General features: G+C 33.1%; 2 protein-coding genes across 5 annotated transcripts in view; one reads left to right on the forward strand and one right to left on the reverse strand.

The window, feature by feature from the left end:
- LOC114336035 (peripheral plasma membrane protein CASK) overlaps positions 1-16,991 on the forward strand; it is a 610,838-nt gene that overhangs the window by 225,448 nt on the left and 368,399 nt on the right. The window lies entirely within an intron of this gene.
- LOC126879497 (beta-galactosidase-1-like protein 2) overlaps positions 1-16,991 on the reverse strand; it is a 69,508-nt gene that overhangs the window by 35,149 nt on the left and 17,368 nt on the right. The gene's annotated exons all lie outside the window — the stretch shown is intronic.

The raw sequence follows: 16,991 nt of genomic DNA on the forward strand, positions 1-16,991 counted from the left end.
TTTTTAAATGACATTAATTGACGAAAAAGGAAGAATGTATGTAATTTATTTAACTCAAAATACATTGTACTGCTGTCAGTAAATAGAAAAAAATGTTTATTTCACAAATAAACATTTCGTTTTACTTAAATTAAATCACAAACAGCCTCCCACCTACCTCTTGACAGTTTGAACATTTAATTTAAGCGAAAAGCAATGTTTTTTTGCCAAATAAACATTTTTTTCTATTTTCTGACATCATTAGAAAGTATTTTGAGTTAAATAAATTGCATACATTCTTCTTTTTTCGTCAATTAATTTAATTAAAAAAGTATTTTTTGGCCACAAATGAGATGCCACACGACCCATATTCCCATTTAAAATAATCATAGATTACGTCATCACGCTCAGATGGATAACGTCACTAGTATGAAACATATGCCAAAAAATTGTAATTTAAAAATAAAAATCGACGTGTTTCGGGATTTTTCTCCAAAGCCGTCCATTTTAGAGAAAATGAATTTATTCCATAATTTAGCCCATCTTTATATAGGAGAAAAATGTTATGTAATGTTTTAATTTTATTTTAGAAACGCATCATGTCATCTATGATATATTTTAAAAACTATCGTAAAATAAAAGTTTTTAAAAGACATAAACTACACAATTTTAATGAATATGCATCATGTTAAAAAAACGAATTCATGGTTAAAAGATAATGCACGTACCTGTCCATTGATCAAAATGTTCGGATATTTGTACCCATGCATTGTCCTTTTTCTTGCTATCGTGATAACCTGGGTCCGATGCATCATACAAAAATGGGTATTTTCTGACACACTCAATTAAAAGTTCGTCCATATTATTTCAAAAGAAACAACGCGCTTTCAATTAAAAAATCAACAATATAATATTTTATAACAATTATGACACACTGGCGCCGACTGGCCGTTGAGGCCGTTCGACTCCAACGGATTTTATTCTACTCGGAGAATTTCGGCCGTTCCGTTTGCGTGCTGGCCTGTGCCGGGCCGGGCTGGCTGCTCATAATGGGTTACGTTGCATTTAAAACTATACAAATGAATTTGGACTGTCCTGTGCCGTGCCGGGCTGTGCCGGGCTGTGCCGTGCTGGCTGTTCATAATGGGTTTCTTGCTTTAAAGATCATATAAACAATACATACACGAGTCACGAAACTTGCGAAGTTGTAACGATTAAGTTCATTTAAGATACTAATTAGGGGGGATTTTCTCGATTTTTTTACCAAAACAAAAAGGGACTAACCTTATTTTGAGCGTAACTTGTTTAATTTTAATGCTAGAATTTTTTTTATAAAACTAAAATGAAGCTATTTAAACACTTTAAAAAAGTTGTAATGAGTTTTCCCGAAATTTGCTTCATTTTTGGTTATTTCACGTTAAAGTATCTATTCCATTTGGAATTTGACGAATATGAACCTATTTTTCATTAGCTATAACTCTGCTTCTACTAGGTATAGAGACGTGATATATACACCATTTTTTAAAATTTTTTACAGGCTATATTTTTGCTAAGAATGTTTTTTCAACAAAATACTAACTATTTAATTCAATATTTTATGATGTGTGTGTGGAGAGGTTTGGCTTCGAACTATGTTCATTAGCTACAGATAAAGCATTTAAAAGTTGAAAAATTATTGGCGCTATTTCTCAACTGGAATACCTGGAGGAGGTTAATAGAAAAGGCGACTTTTTTCATTCATTTCAAAATTGTGAAAAAACTACACATTATACATGAAAGCGTTCAATACACGACTTTCTCCATGTAGTGGAGTCACTGAAGGTGGATATGAGCTATTACCTCCGATTTCGTTCAACCTCCATCGATTTGCATGAAAATTGGTGAGTGGTTAGAGGATATCTCAAGGAACAAAGGTGACATGGTGCCAACTTGCGCTTTTATACTTGGGGTGGATGCCACCCCTTCTCGGGGGTGAAAATTATTTTATTAAAAATAACCCCATATTTCGATAGAGGGACAAATTTCAAGCAAAATTTGTTATATAAAGTTATTAAAATAAATCAAAACTTTTTGAGTTATTAAAGATCAAAGATTTTAATTATTCTTGAGAAAAATGCATGTATTTAACCAATTTTTCATCAATAACTCAAAAAGTGTAAGTTTTTACAAAAAAGTTATAATTATCAAAATTGAAGCTAATAAAAAATGAAATAAACCGCTTACTACAAAAACCTTTTTATGTTAAGTAAAAGTGAGTCATAGGTAATTGAATATATTTTTTTTTCGGCGAGAAAAAAACTCTAAGTATTCAAGCTGAAATAACGGGAAATTGATGCATTTTATAACATAAACTTATTAAACATTTGTCAAAGTACTTAAAAATATCTATTAAATGAGCCCCCGATTATGTTGATAGCGTTAAAATTTATGCTCCAACATTTTTTCAAAATTTATCTTTTAAAAATTTTTCCAAAAAATGTTATTGTTTTTTTTTTAATAACTCCGTTCGTGTTTACGATATCAGGTTCAACTAAAAACTGTTAGAAAGTTAATTCCAAGTGCTATTTAAGCACGTTGAACCTAATCTTTTAAACCCCTTACTTTTTTAAAAATTAAAGGTTCAATGACCCCGGTTGCATGGTTCCCACAGCAAAATTTAAGATTTAAACGTTTCTATCTCGGTTATTTTTTACCCTATGGAAATAGTAAAACTGGTAAAATATTTGGCATAGAAAAAACAAAAATTTGGTTATATATAATTTGTTACGTATATTGAGTATTTTTGGAGTTATTATCAAAAGAATATGAGGATTACAATAACTATAAAAATTATGATTTTTTTTAAATTATATCTTTTTTTTTTTCAAAAATATGCATTCTAAACCGGTCAAAATTATCGAAAACATTACTTATGCTAATATCAAGAAGTTCTTCTAAGGATTACTATAAATTTTAATTTTTGTGGAAATGGCGTATGTTTTATTTTTCACCTTTTCCTAAAAAATTCGAAACGGTTCTTTTATTTTCATGATAACTTGCTTAATTTTGACGCTATTACCTTATTCTGAAGCTCATTAAATAGGTATTCTGAAGTACTTTTTCAAATGTTTGGCAGAAATGTGTTATGCATTGCATTGTTTTCCCGTTATTTAAGCTTGAATACTTAGATTTGAGTACTCGTCAAAAAAAATACACATTCAATTGCCAATAACTCACTTTGTACTAACATTAGTTTAGTTGTTTATGTGAGGAATATATTCAATTTTTTATTATCTTCAATTTCAGTAATAATAACTTTTTTGTAGAAGCTTATAGTTTTTGATTTATACGTGAGAAACCGATTTAAAACATAAATTTTTTTACGAAAAAATAAAATCTTTGGTCTTTAATAACTCAAAAAGTGTTGATTTATTTTAATAACTTTATATAACAAATTTTGCTTATAATTTGTCCCTCTATCGACTTATGGTATTATTTTTAATAAAATAAGTTTCACCGCCGAGAAGGGGTGGAATCCACCCCCAGGGTAAACGCGCATATTGGCATCATGTCACCTTTGTTCCTTGAGGTATCCTCTAATTACACACCAATTTTCATGAAAATCGATGGAGGTTCAACGAAATCGGAGGTGAAAACCTTCAGTGACTCCACTAATGAAATCAATTGCAAATCCTGTTCAGCCCATCGACAAATATTATGTTGTCATATAATAGGTAATATGTAAACCTATTAAGGGCATAGGCGCAAAATGTCGCCTGTCAAAATATTCAATGTGTTTTACATATATTCATTTTTTAGAATACTCAGAAAACTAATAAATATTTTTGAAAAATTTAAATGTAGAATGAAAGATTTTACTTATGGCCGAAAGTCTCTGAAAACTTATATAATGTTTATTTTAATAAGTTGCAGGGGTGAAAATAAAAGAGAAAATTTAGTGTGACTTTTAATTGCGAATATTTTATTCAAAAGAAACTTTTTGTTTATTCTAAGGGACTGTCGGCTCTCGGTGATAACATAATTTTTCATTCTGACTTTAACTTTTTCAAAAGTATTTATTAGTTTTCTCATGATTCGAAAAAAAATAATACATTTAAAATATTCCCCTGGCCAAAAAAATCGGGACCCCTTAAAAATGGGTCATTTTTGATGTCTCGAATCTCTTAAACCTGTTGTCCAGTTAGAGTGATTTTCTTAATATGTTATAGCCTTTTTCTCTAAGAATATGGAAGTAGTAATAGTATGGCTGAACAGGTAAATGTCATTTTATACCGGGTGTAATAATAATAATGTGTTCTTTGCTGAATGTTCGTAAAACCTTGTGGAAAATTTTAGCATTTAAAAAATATTGACATTAAAACTCAATTGTAGCCTTAGCCTTTCTTAACATTCTGCTTTTTGACTCATTCACTTATGTTGGATAATGAAAAAGTCAGGTAGGTACTTTGACAACTAGCCATGTTCTTCAATACATGGTGTTTCTAAAATAATGACAGTTTGCTTTTTAAACATATCTCTGTAAATTCTTCGTTTCCGAGATACAGGATGTTGAAGTTTTTCTTACAAACTGACGATTTATTTATTGCTCTAAAACCGGTTGAGATATGCAATGTTTGGTAGGTTTTAAGAGGTGGTTACCTGTGCATACAGGTAATATGACCGTGTAATATGACCCGTATGCACGCTAATGGTGAATATAAAGTACATAATTGTATGTCAAAAAATGCGCAATAATTGCCTCTTAAAACCCACCAAATTTCATTTGCATATCTCAATCGGTTTTAGAGCAATAAATGAATCGTCAGTGTGTAAGAAAAAATTCAACATCCGGTAATTTAAAAACGAAGCATTTGCAGACATATGTTTATAAATCAAATGGTCATTTTTTTTATGCAAAATTACCCCTTAAAGTTTGTCGCTTTTATTTAGAAACACCGTGTATTTATTGGCTAGTTGTCAAAGTACCTAACTTTTTCATTATCCAACATAAATGAATGAGTCAAAAAGCAAAATGTTAAGAAAGGCTAAGGCTACAAACACAGTTTTATTGTTACAGCCGGTATACAATGACATTACTACATTCAACAATATTACTGTTTTGGCTTTTAGCAAACCAAATGGAAAAAATTTAATAATAATAACTTACCGAGATTTTCTTAGATTTTCTTCGTGTTGTTAAATGTTGAAGCACTATTTTCGGTGGCATTAAGGAAAATGAAGGATGGGATAAAAGAAGGGAACTTACCGAAAATATGTTGTCTGGTATCGTCAATTTGTCTCACGGAAAACACACACAAAATCAAATTAAAATTGTCAAAGTGTACTATACGTTCCGACCGTATGTCTGTTAACGACTGACTGACTTAACATAAAGGACAGAAGATTATGCTTACTTAGAACTGTGTTGCCAAGACGTTCCCGAATTAAAATAAATGAAATATATATTCATATTGGCGCAAACATAGCCCCCGCCCTGAAAAACCCATTTTTCAGCCAAATCTGTATGCAATTTGTGCCGAAAACACAATAAAAAAACTAGTTCCAAATAAATACTCAAAGGACCAGGCATAAATTAATATACCAAAATTTTCAGAGTTAATTACCGTAACTCAAAAAAAATAATCGAAAAAAAATAAATAAATTCTAATGAAAAATACCTATAACTATATACAAAAGATATTACTGTAAATTTATTGATTCGGAAGAGGGCATAACTTCAAAACTGGTCGTGTAAATGTCCCTTTCGAAGTTTTTACAGTAACATTTCTAACAACTCCGTCTTTACCCGGATGAACCTCAGTAACAATGGCCAACGGCCAACAAAGTGTAGGTACATTGTCTACCTTTAAAATAACAACCGTTCCGATTTTAACATTAGGCAAATCTATATTCCATTTTTCTCTAGTTTGTAAGGTAGTCAAATATTCCAAACGCCACCTTTTCCAGAAATCTTGCACCATTCGATCGATTAACTGGAACCTATCTAACCGGTTTATATTTAAATCTGTTAAATCGTCGGCCGGCAAACTTCCTAACGGTGTTAAATTTAAAAAATGTGATGGAGTTAATACCGATATTTGAGATGAATCAGTTGGTCGACGACAAAGAGGTCTCGAATTTAAGATTGCCTCTATTTGAATTAATAGAGTATTTAACTCTTCATATGTTAACAACTGATCCCCTATGACCTTATAGAGATGCGACTTAGCGCTCTTTACATTACTTTCCCAAAGACCCCCGTAACTCGGACTTTGTGGACTTATAAATTTCCATTCCACACCGTTCAAATTTAATTCACATAACAGTGCATTTTGATATTCTTCCGAACTAGCAAACCGATTAATTTCACTTAAAACCGTTTTCGCACAAACAAAAGATGATCCCTGATCAGAATACAAAACCTTGCATGGGCCCCTTCTTGCTAAAAGTCTTTTAAATGCTTGCATAAAATGTGGTGTGCTTAAAGAACTCACCAATTCTAAATGAACCGCTTTTGTGCTTAAACAAACCGCTAATAAACAATACGATTTATGAACCGCCGCATTACGTTTTTTACCTAATGTAATATTTATTGGCCCAAAATAGTCAACCCCTACGTGTAAAAAGGGTTTAGTAGCAGTAACCCTCGATACCGGTAAATCTGCCATGAGCGGTGTCAAAATTTTCGGTTTATTTCTAAAACAACGATTGCATTTAAAAACCCGATTTCTTATAAGATTTCTTGCCCCAAGAATCCAATACTTTTGACGCAATAAAGCTTCAAGCAAATATGCCCCCGTATGCATATAAATTATATGATAAAAATCAACAATCCGTTCAACTAACGTTTCTTTTCCCGGTAAAATTAGTGGATGTTTTCCCGAAAAACTAAGGGATGAATTATTAAGTCGTCCCCCCACCATAAGTAAACCGTCTTGTAAAAATGGCCGTAATTTCTTAAGCTGTGTTTTACATTGTTTGTTTTCTTTTATCATTTTTATTTCAGTTTCAAAATGTTTTAACTGAATTAACTGAATTAAATAACATTCTGCTGTTCTTAGCGCAGTAGCCGTAATTAATTTTTGCACAGGAATTAATTTTAACAACATTAAAACCCGAACCGTAATCCGTAAAATTTTATGCCAGCTAGAATGACGTTCAACCAATTCAAGTAAGGGATGAATTTTTTCACCCTGCTTCTCCTCCTCAATAACCAAAACCTTAACCTCCGAAATATCCGATTCTAATATTGAAGAAGGCCAGTCCGATTCCCGTAATTTTATCCAACTAGGACCTTGTAACCAAAGTTCATGATTTATTAATTGTGAGGGTGTCAACCCTCTTGACAAGCAGTCCGCGGGATTATTTTTACCTTCAATATGTTGCCATGAAATATTAGGAAGGTTTTCTTTAATTTGCTGCACTCGATTAGCTACAAAAATATCTTTGGTATTTGCCGAAGTTAACCAACTCACCACCGTGGTCGAATCAGAATACGCAACTAGTTGTGAAATATGAGTAAGTTTGCTATAATTTTCAAATATTAATTTCAGCAAAGATGATAACAACAAAGCCGCGCATAATTCTAGCTTCGGAATGGTCATGGTCTTTTTTAAAGGTGCACATCTCGATTTTGCAGCAACCAGTCTCACACTCACTTCACCGCTAGAATTTACAACCCTTAAATAAACTACCCCACCGTAACCGTCTTGACTTGCATCCGCAAACCCCAAAATCATAATCGGAACATCCCTCATGGCTCCTACATGTCTAGGGACCTCAAATTTTGAAAAATCTTGCCATTCATTGCATACCTTTTCCCATGATTTTTTAATCGTATCCGGGGGTGAGTCATCCCAACCCAATTTTAGTTGCCATAACTCCCTGATCATTAACTTTAAATGCAAAATAAATGGAGCAATCAGACCAATAGGATCATAACATTTTGCAGTAAGAGATAAAATCTTACGTTTTGTACAATTTTTATCGGGGGTGGTTAACCTATAGTTCAAAACATCCCTCTGCGGATCCCATTGCATCCCTAAAACTTTAGTCTCCGATTTAAATGTAACCGAATTTTGTAAACGTTTTTCCAGCGGAATTTCTGATAACAAATTGTCCAAATTAGTCGACCATTTAACTAAGTCAAAACAACCACCTTTGAAGAGCTTTACCGATTGATTATATAATTCTTTAGCTTCAATTTCGTCCGGAACACTCGTTAAAAAATCATCCATATATAGCCCCGAAGAAATATATTTTTTAGCTAAAGGATAATCTTTGCCATCTTCATTTATCAATTGCTGAACCGTCCGTAGCGCTAAAAAAGGTGACGACCTTAAACCGAACGCAACCACCGTAAATTCATACGTTTTTATTTCCTCGTTTGGATCAAATCTCCATAATATTCTTTGAAACCGCCAGTGATCTTGTACTAATTTTATTTGTAAAAACATCTTTTTTAAATCCGAACTCAATGCTACTGGAAAAAGCCGAAAATTTATTAATAAAGTGCATATTTATGTCCGCCTGCAGTTTAGGCCCGCTATGCAATAAATCATTCAAGGAGACATCACTGTCTGAAGGGCAAGATGCATCCAATACGATACGTATAGGTGTACTTAAACTCTCTAATTTTATTACAGGGTGATGACTAATATAATAGGATAAGTCACAATCTTCTTTTTCCAATAATTTTAAGTATCCTTGATCCAAAAAATCCTGCATAATTTTATTGTAATCCGCACGCAAGCTGTCCGATTTTGTTAACCGTTTTTCCAAGGTTTTTAACCGATTTTCCGCCGAAACCCTTGAATTTCCCAAATTTTTTGGTGAACTTTTAAAAAGTAATGCAACAGTAAACCGGCCCGATATATCCCTGGAAACCGTGGTTTTATAAATATTTTCACATTCTATAGCGTCTAAATCCGGAATTTCCCGTTTTGGAACCTGCTCTAATTCCCAAAATTTTGTCAAAATTTGTTCAATCGGTGTTTCTTCCCTTAAAGTGAGCAAATTTATGGGAGTGGAATATTCCGTATCCACCTTACCCATAATAACATACCCGAACGTTGTTTCTAAAGCCGCCCCTAAACCTGAAGAACTCAAAATCCGATTACCGCCGAAAAGAATAGGAAAAAACTGCGCACCGATTATGCCATCGATTGATTTAGGTTCAAAAAACTTATCGTCCGCTAATTGTAAATTTTTAAATTCCGATAAAGTTTGCAAATTTAATTTCGTTTTTGGCAATTTATCTGTAATATGATCAATAACTAAAGCTTGAACATCGTATTTTTTAGTCTGATCAAAACGCGAAGCGATAATAATGTCCGTTACTCCCCTTACCGACTGAGAGTTTTGTCCCAAACCTTGTACCGAAGAATTAATTTTTGTATATCTAAGACCTAGTTTTTTACAACATTCCGTGGTCAAAAGATTACACTGACTACCGTTGTCCAAAATAAACCGCGCCGTTGCATTTTGTAAAGGACTATTTAACACACATACCGTTACCGTTGCTAATAGAACCGTTTTTTCCTGATTTCTACTCAAAAAACTACAATTTTGAAACGCACAATTAACTGAACCCGAATTGTGGTTATTGGAACCCGTTTCTGGAATACCGACACCAGAATTTGGTTGATTATTTTGATTATTTTCCTTCGCACCCCTTATTTCCGGTTTTCCTGCGCATAAAAGAAAATGATGATTCTTGGCACACTGGGCACACGGTCTTTTTAAGCACTGTCTTACACCATGTGACTGGGAAAAACACAGAAAGCATAAATTATTATTTTTTACCAAATCGTACCTTTGTGTAGGATTCATAGCCTTAAATTTATCACACCTACCCAAAAAATGTGACGATTTTTTACATAAAACACAAAAAGGCATTCTGTTATTGTTTTTATTCTCATGCTGGCTTACAAAAAATGATTTCGAATTTTTATTTTTATGATAGCCACCGGAGCTAGCCTCTTGTGAGTCACTATTATGCAAAATTTTTGTTTGATCCTTAACAAATTTAATTAAATCCGTGTAAGTAGGAATAACCGTTCCGCGCATGTGATTTTCAAAAGATTTTACCGTTTCCCTGTCCAGTTTTGAGAGTGCATGATAAAGTAAAATAAAATCCGTTAAATCCGGGACATCCAACTTTTTTAAGGCATTAACCGAGGCGTCAAAGATTTCTAAAAAACTGTTTAGATTTTTTTCAGATTCCGATTGCAAGGATTTAAAATTAAAAATTTGTTGTAAATAATTGTTTGCTAACAACCTTTTATTATGATATTTTTCTAAAAGTGCTTTCCATAACGTGTCATAATTATCCCCAGAAGTAGCTATTCCCGCACAAATACTAAGGGCCGATCCCTTTAAATGTGAAACCAAAAGCCGAGCCTTATCTGCATCCGTCAGCTGGAAATTATCGTGTACCAATGGTTTGTAAATCGAATAAAAAGTTTCCCATTCCTTTGGTTCTCCGTGGAAATCTGGAATAGTGATTTTTGGCAAAAGACTGTGTACATTACACTGTTGTTGTGTACTTTGCTGTAAAGTTGGATTTACAATATTGGTGCTTGGTTTTAATTTTGTATAAGCCGCCCTTGCTTCACAACACATTTCGTTAATAACAGACATCACCTGAAAATCTGGTTTATAGTTTTCATCAACGTCAAACCCGACTGCGTTGATTTCATCCAAAATTTTGAGAATTTCTGTCCTTGTCGAATCCATCGACTGATACAAGTTTGTGAATTTTTTAATGGTGTTATCCGTAGTTAAGTTTTTCGATAAGTCATGTAAAGTCTGAATGATTGTATAAAGCGTTTCTTTTTTAGCCGTTAATATTTTAAATTGCCTTTCGTAAGTAGTCATTGTTACTGAAATCAATCCGCAAAATCAGAAAAAAAACAAAGTCTACTTTAAGAAAACTGTAGCATATAACAAACCAGGTCTGAGTATAAATTTTGAATAAAATTAATTAATTATAGAGATTTGTTAAAAAACAAGCCTTCCGGGCAGTTATTATGCAAACTCTTTATTTTGTTTAGAACCGTGAATCAAATTTAGTATTTGTTTACAAAATAATTTTTATTCATACATCCGAATTTTTCCGTAACCGATTGAGTCGAAAAATATTCACGTTTGACAACACCGCAAATATTTAAAAACCTAACTTCTTTCACGCCCGAAGCCCAAGTTGTTCCGAGAAACAAAAACGATACAAATACAAAAATCAGCAAAAAGTTATCACAGAGTTTTTTTTCCGATACGTGCCGACATTAAATTTTACCGAACAATTTGTTTCTAAATAAGAATATTATTATTTAATAATACAAAACTAAGCAAAGCAAACTGTAAACCTACGCTGAATATCCGAGCTCGAAATTGACCAATTATGTTTTGGCTTTTAGCAAACCAAATGGAAAAAATTTAATAATAATAACTTACCGAGATTTTCTAAGATTTTCTTCGTGTTGTTAAATGTTGAAGCACTATTTTCGGTGGCATTAAGGAAAATGAAGGATGGGATAAAAGAAGGGAACTTACCGAAAATATGTTGTCTGGTATCGTCAATTTGTCTCACGGAAAACACACACAAAATCAAATTAAAATTGTCAAAGTGTACTATACATTCCGACGGTATGTCTGTTAACGACTGACTGACTTAACATAAAGGACAAAAGATTATGCTTACTTAGAACTGTGTTGCCAAGACGTTCCCGAATTAAAATAAATGAAATATATATTCATATTGGCGCAAACAATTACTACATTCATATTTTTAGAGAATATGATTATAACATATTAAAAAAATCGCTAAAATCGGACAACAGGTTTAGGATATTCGAGAGATCAAAAATGACCCATTTTTAAGGTGTCCCGATTTTTTTGGCTAGGAGTGTACATTGAAAATTTTGACAGGCGACATTTTGCGCTTTCCCGTTAAGGAAATTCAGTCATAGTCAGTCAATTCATTTATATTCAGATTCTCGAGCCGATTGTCTACGAGCGGAAGGTGGACAATGGCTATTTTAATATTGGTTTTCCGCGCGAGGAATGACAGTGTAGGTGTAGAGTGCTGAGTAATCAAACTCATCGGTTCAGGTACCTGAAACCAGAATGAAAGATTTCAGCAAAGGTTTAGCATGTTGTCAGCGAGCAGATACATTTTGATACCTTCTTGCATTTGAATTGGTTGTATTTGAGATATCAAGCATATCACGCAGACTCAAAGGGATGATAAGGAATACATTGGATCTATACATGGCCGCCGAACAATTTTAAGAGGCTGTAATAAGCTGTCCTCATATAGTGAAGAGTTTGGAAAAGAAAATACCCTTATGGAATGGCAAATGAGTGGAGCGATTAATAATAAACTAAGTAGGGCAAAAATAGTAGGCAAGGCATTGCAAGAAGGTAGAACAGACTGCACAAATGCCAAGGCTTCATGAAGTTACCCAGATAACTATTCCGCTGCTTCAAACGAAGTCAGGTAATTACACTCAGAATGTTGAAGAGACTATGAAAGAACTTTTCAAGACGCACTTTCCTGAATCTGCGACAAAACTGATACCACTATGACTAGACACATGGTAAGATATTAAGCTCAATATAATGATTTATAGTTCCAGGAAAATTTGATGCAAGGAAAAGAAATTGTAGACAGGCTCGTTATACGGTACTGGAGAAAGCCTGGATCTAAAGGCGATATAACTTACTAGAACAATATATTCGGTTATACTCATGGTAAAGCATACATATATCAGACTGTAATACAATATCAATTTGCTAATACTGCTGAACTTCCGTGACAAACAAGCAGTTATCAGCTCCAACTTATACCAGGCTTCCTTACTGGACATGTACTAGTCAAGGGATACTATACTACTGTCAAATCTATACCAGAGAACTTGCTGACCATATCTTGCAATGGCCGAGAGGCGCTAGAACGCACTCATTAATAATTTTCGTGGCTAATAGCTCTAATAATAGTAATCTAAGCTATATTAATACGGTATGCGGCAAAATAAACAGTACTGAAATTAGTATGCCTCAAGGGGGAAAGGCAGCTTTGTTTTAATTTGATTCAGAGTTGGACCACCATCTAAAGATAGCTATTTCTGCATCTTATGCTTCATCAGTGTAGCTATGCAGTCCCAACTCTGAAAAAAAATCAACAATTCTGCCTTTTTAAGGGAAATCACCGTGATGCAGTAATTCCACATTTGAGACGCAAAACAGCAACATCTCTAGTAAAACTAGGAAGACGACGAAAAGACCCAGATGCAAAGTTTACTGTAATAAAACAATTAAAATAATTGGAATAAAATAATAAACAATATTTTAAATCCAAGACTTTTCGTCGAAAGAAACTGCTTTCTGATTACATCGTGAATCTCCGGCTTTATAAGTACGGAGACGACGAATATAGAAGAAAGTAGAAAGGACAATGGTCACGTATCTACTCCCTTTTCGTCTAGGAAAAAGTGACGAAAGACAGTTTCGAGTACTCAAAAATCTGAGTAAAGAACAACAAGGGGGAAAGGCAGTTTGGTTTTAATTTGATTCAGTATTGGATCACCATCTACAGATAGCTATTTCTGCATCTTATGCTTCATCAGTGTAGCTATGCAGTCCCTGTAGTAGTATGCCTCAAATTTGTATGTGTCAGGCGCCGAGACGTACTAAGTGGTTTCCGAACGTCGTTATATAGTATATTAAGTATGGAGAACGGTAAGGGTTTTATACCGATCGAAGACAATTGTTTGGAGAAGGAGCGGAGCGACGACTCCAATTATTGTCTGAGATCGGTTACCCTTAACGTTCGACATGCTTATAACGTTTTTTGCACGATTGATACCATTATAAATTATAAAATTAAACATTTTCGTCATATTGACTAGTTTCGTTCATTTTATCAAGATAGATACTTTGGTTGTTAGGTAGTAACTAGGGTGCATAACAACAATGGAGAATTGAGTTTTTATTTAGTTGTCAATAATTTTAAGTTAGACAAGGCGAAAACGGCGGGTTCGAAGGGAAAAATATTCCCATGAGATTTTTTTGCATAATCACATTCGTGAGATATCCCAGAATAAGGTTCAAGAAGTCGCCCACGTGAAAAGTTTGCCAATTTTTTTTAACAATTTTTTTTAATCAAATTGCAAGAATCAATATTTTTGGTCCGAGCAATTTTTGTCGAATTTTTTCTTTAATTTTTTTGACCATTTTGGACAAAAAAGGTCTCTTATAATTTTTCTCTAAAGTTGATCGTTTTCGACTAATAAGCAATTTAAAATTGAAAAAAACGAAAAATGGCAATTTTCAAGGCTTAATAACTCGGTTAAAAGTTATTATTATATAAGTCAATATATGACTAAACAAAGTTTAAAGCCCCCCCTACAAGATTCTGAAGAAATTTTTGTCATTATTTTATTACTAAGCTGTTATATTTAAGTAATAATAATAAGCGCCATGCACGTGTGCGGCCGCTGTAAATTCTAAGTGCGAAAGAGAAGCCATTCCAGCAGTCCAATTGTGCATCTTACTCGCACTCACATTTATAGCGGCGTCAATACGATCTAACCGCTCATTGTTATTAAATAAAAATAACAGCTTAGTAGTAAATTAATCATACAGATTTCTTCAGGATCATGTAGCGGCGACTTTAAACTTTGATTTAGCCACTTTCAGACTTTCATAATAATAATTTTTAACCGAGTTATTAAGTCTTAAAAATTGCCATTTTCGCGTTTTTCAAATTTTAAATTGCTTATAACTCGAAAAAGATCAACTTTAGAGAAAAATTATAGGAGACCTTTTTTGTCCAGAATGGTTCAAAAAACCTAAAAAAAATTAGTCCGGGCCAAAAATATTGATTTTTGCAATTTGATTAAAAAAAATTGTTAAAAAAAAAATTGTCCCACTTTTCGCAAGGGCGACTTCTTGACCCTTATTCTGGGAAAAATATCTCATGGGAATATTTTTCCCAACAAACCCGCCGCAAATTTTTCCGCCTTGTCTAAGTACAATTTTGATTATTATAAATTAAAATATGAGCGAAAGTAAATTTGAAGAGATTGAACGGGCTTGGGAAGAAGGGTGTTCCGCAATTATTCCCGAAAAATCCAAAATCCGTTATCAAAATACCTACCAAAGTTTTAAAAAATGGTGCGAAGGCAAGAATTTAGGAATCGAAGAAAAGACTCTATTGGCATATTTCGTTCAAAGACATGCAGTTGAAAGCTCCTGGAAGCCTCTGGGCAGGATATTCAATGATTAAATCCACCGTTTTTCTTTATGATGGCATTGATATTTCCAAGTTTTCAACTTTGATCGCGTATTTGAAGAGGAAAAATGTTGGCTATAGGCCTAAGAAAGCGAGCATTTTTACACGGGAGCAATTTGAAAAATTTCTGATGGAAGCACCGGATGAAGAATTTCTAGTTCATAAATAATTTAACAAATTGTACCATAAGTTTCAATATTAATAAATAATTCGTTAGTTTTCTTTATTCTTTCAAAAAATAAATTAAAATTAAGAGATTTTTTAACTCGACGGTAAGTGAATTACTTACCGTCGAGTTGGAGTACTTACCGTCGAGTTGGATTACTTACTGTCGAGTTGCTAGTAAATGTCACCTACTGACGTAAAATCTGTCACGGTAAACAGTCAAAAATGATCAACCGTGCAAAAAATATGTAAATGTCCTGATAATGTTAATAGTCCAGTCGGGTTAGACGAATATCAGGCCTAACCTTGCATTAGGAGCTGCCCCAAATTTTATTTTTCTAATCTTTAGGGAGGGTCAATATTAGTATAAATTTAAAATCTCAACTGGATTCCACCGTTGCGTTAGCCGCCATCTTGATTTTAAACGAGAACCGTTTTTGCTCAATATCTCCGCCATTTTCAATTTTTTGACAAAAAGTGTAAAAACTGAAATTGTTGAAAATGCAATTTTCTATAATTTTATTTATTATAATTTTTTTCGTGCGGTCGATATTTTCCGAGTTATGAGGGGAAAATTGTGAGAGTTGGAGCATAATTATTGAATTATTGAATTATCGCGTTTATTATTAGTTTTACAACAAATATGTACCTACACAAAAATGAAGAGAATTAAATTCTACACAATTTTGGTTTCTTTCATTTTTTTGCTAAAATTAATATTTAAGGTAGTACGTATGCGGTAATGGCGCGAGCGTAAGACCGGATTGATTTTATAGCAATTGTTTTTGTTCAATATCTACGCCATTGTCAACTAAAATTGTTGAAAATATAATTTCCTACAATTTCTTTTTAACAATTTTTTTCATGCGGTTGATATTTTCCGAGTTACATGAGAAAATAGTAAAAAGTGGTGGGGGGAGCATAATTATTGAATTTAATTTTGTTTCCGAGCTGCCCCAAATTTTATAATTATATCCTTTAGGAGAGATCAATATTAGTGTAAATTTAAAATCTCGACTGAATTCCGCGGTTGCATTAGCCGCCAAATTGATTTTAAATGAGAACTGTTGTTGCTTAATATCTCCGCCATTTTCAACTTTTCGACATAAATGGTGAGAAAGAAAATTGTTGGAAATGCAATTTCCTACAATTTCTTTGGCACAATTTTTTTATACGATCAATATTCTCCGAGTTAAGGGGGAAAACAATGGAAGCGGAGGGAAAGCATAATTATTGAATTGTCTCATTTATTAATAACTTTAACGACATAACTGTACATAAACAAAAATAAAGAGAATTATATTTTATACAATTTTTGAAACTTCTAATGAAACATCAACCAAACTAAATATATAAAAGACATAAAAAGACATTATATACATTAAGTTCACTTAATTTTATTAACTAGCGGGTTTTATTGGTTGAATTTGTCTGTCAATGTTTTAAGTTTTATGTCAGCTAATATATCGTGATGTTTCAACAATTTTTTTTTAAATTTTGGAACCTGTGTGGGGAATTTTCCCATCCCCTCCCCCCTTGTAGACCCGCCACTGGTTCTCTCGAAAAATTGTAG

Source organism: Diabrotica virgifera, chromosome 2 (assembly GCF_917563875.1).
Source record: "Diabrotica virgifera virgifera chromosome 2, PGI_DIABVI_V3a".
Taxonomy (NCBI): domain Eukaryota; kingdom Metazoa; phylum Arthropoda; class Insecta; order Coleoptera; family Chrysomelidae; genus Diabrotica; species Diabrotica virgifera.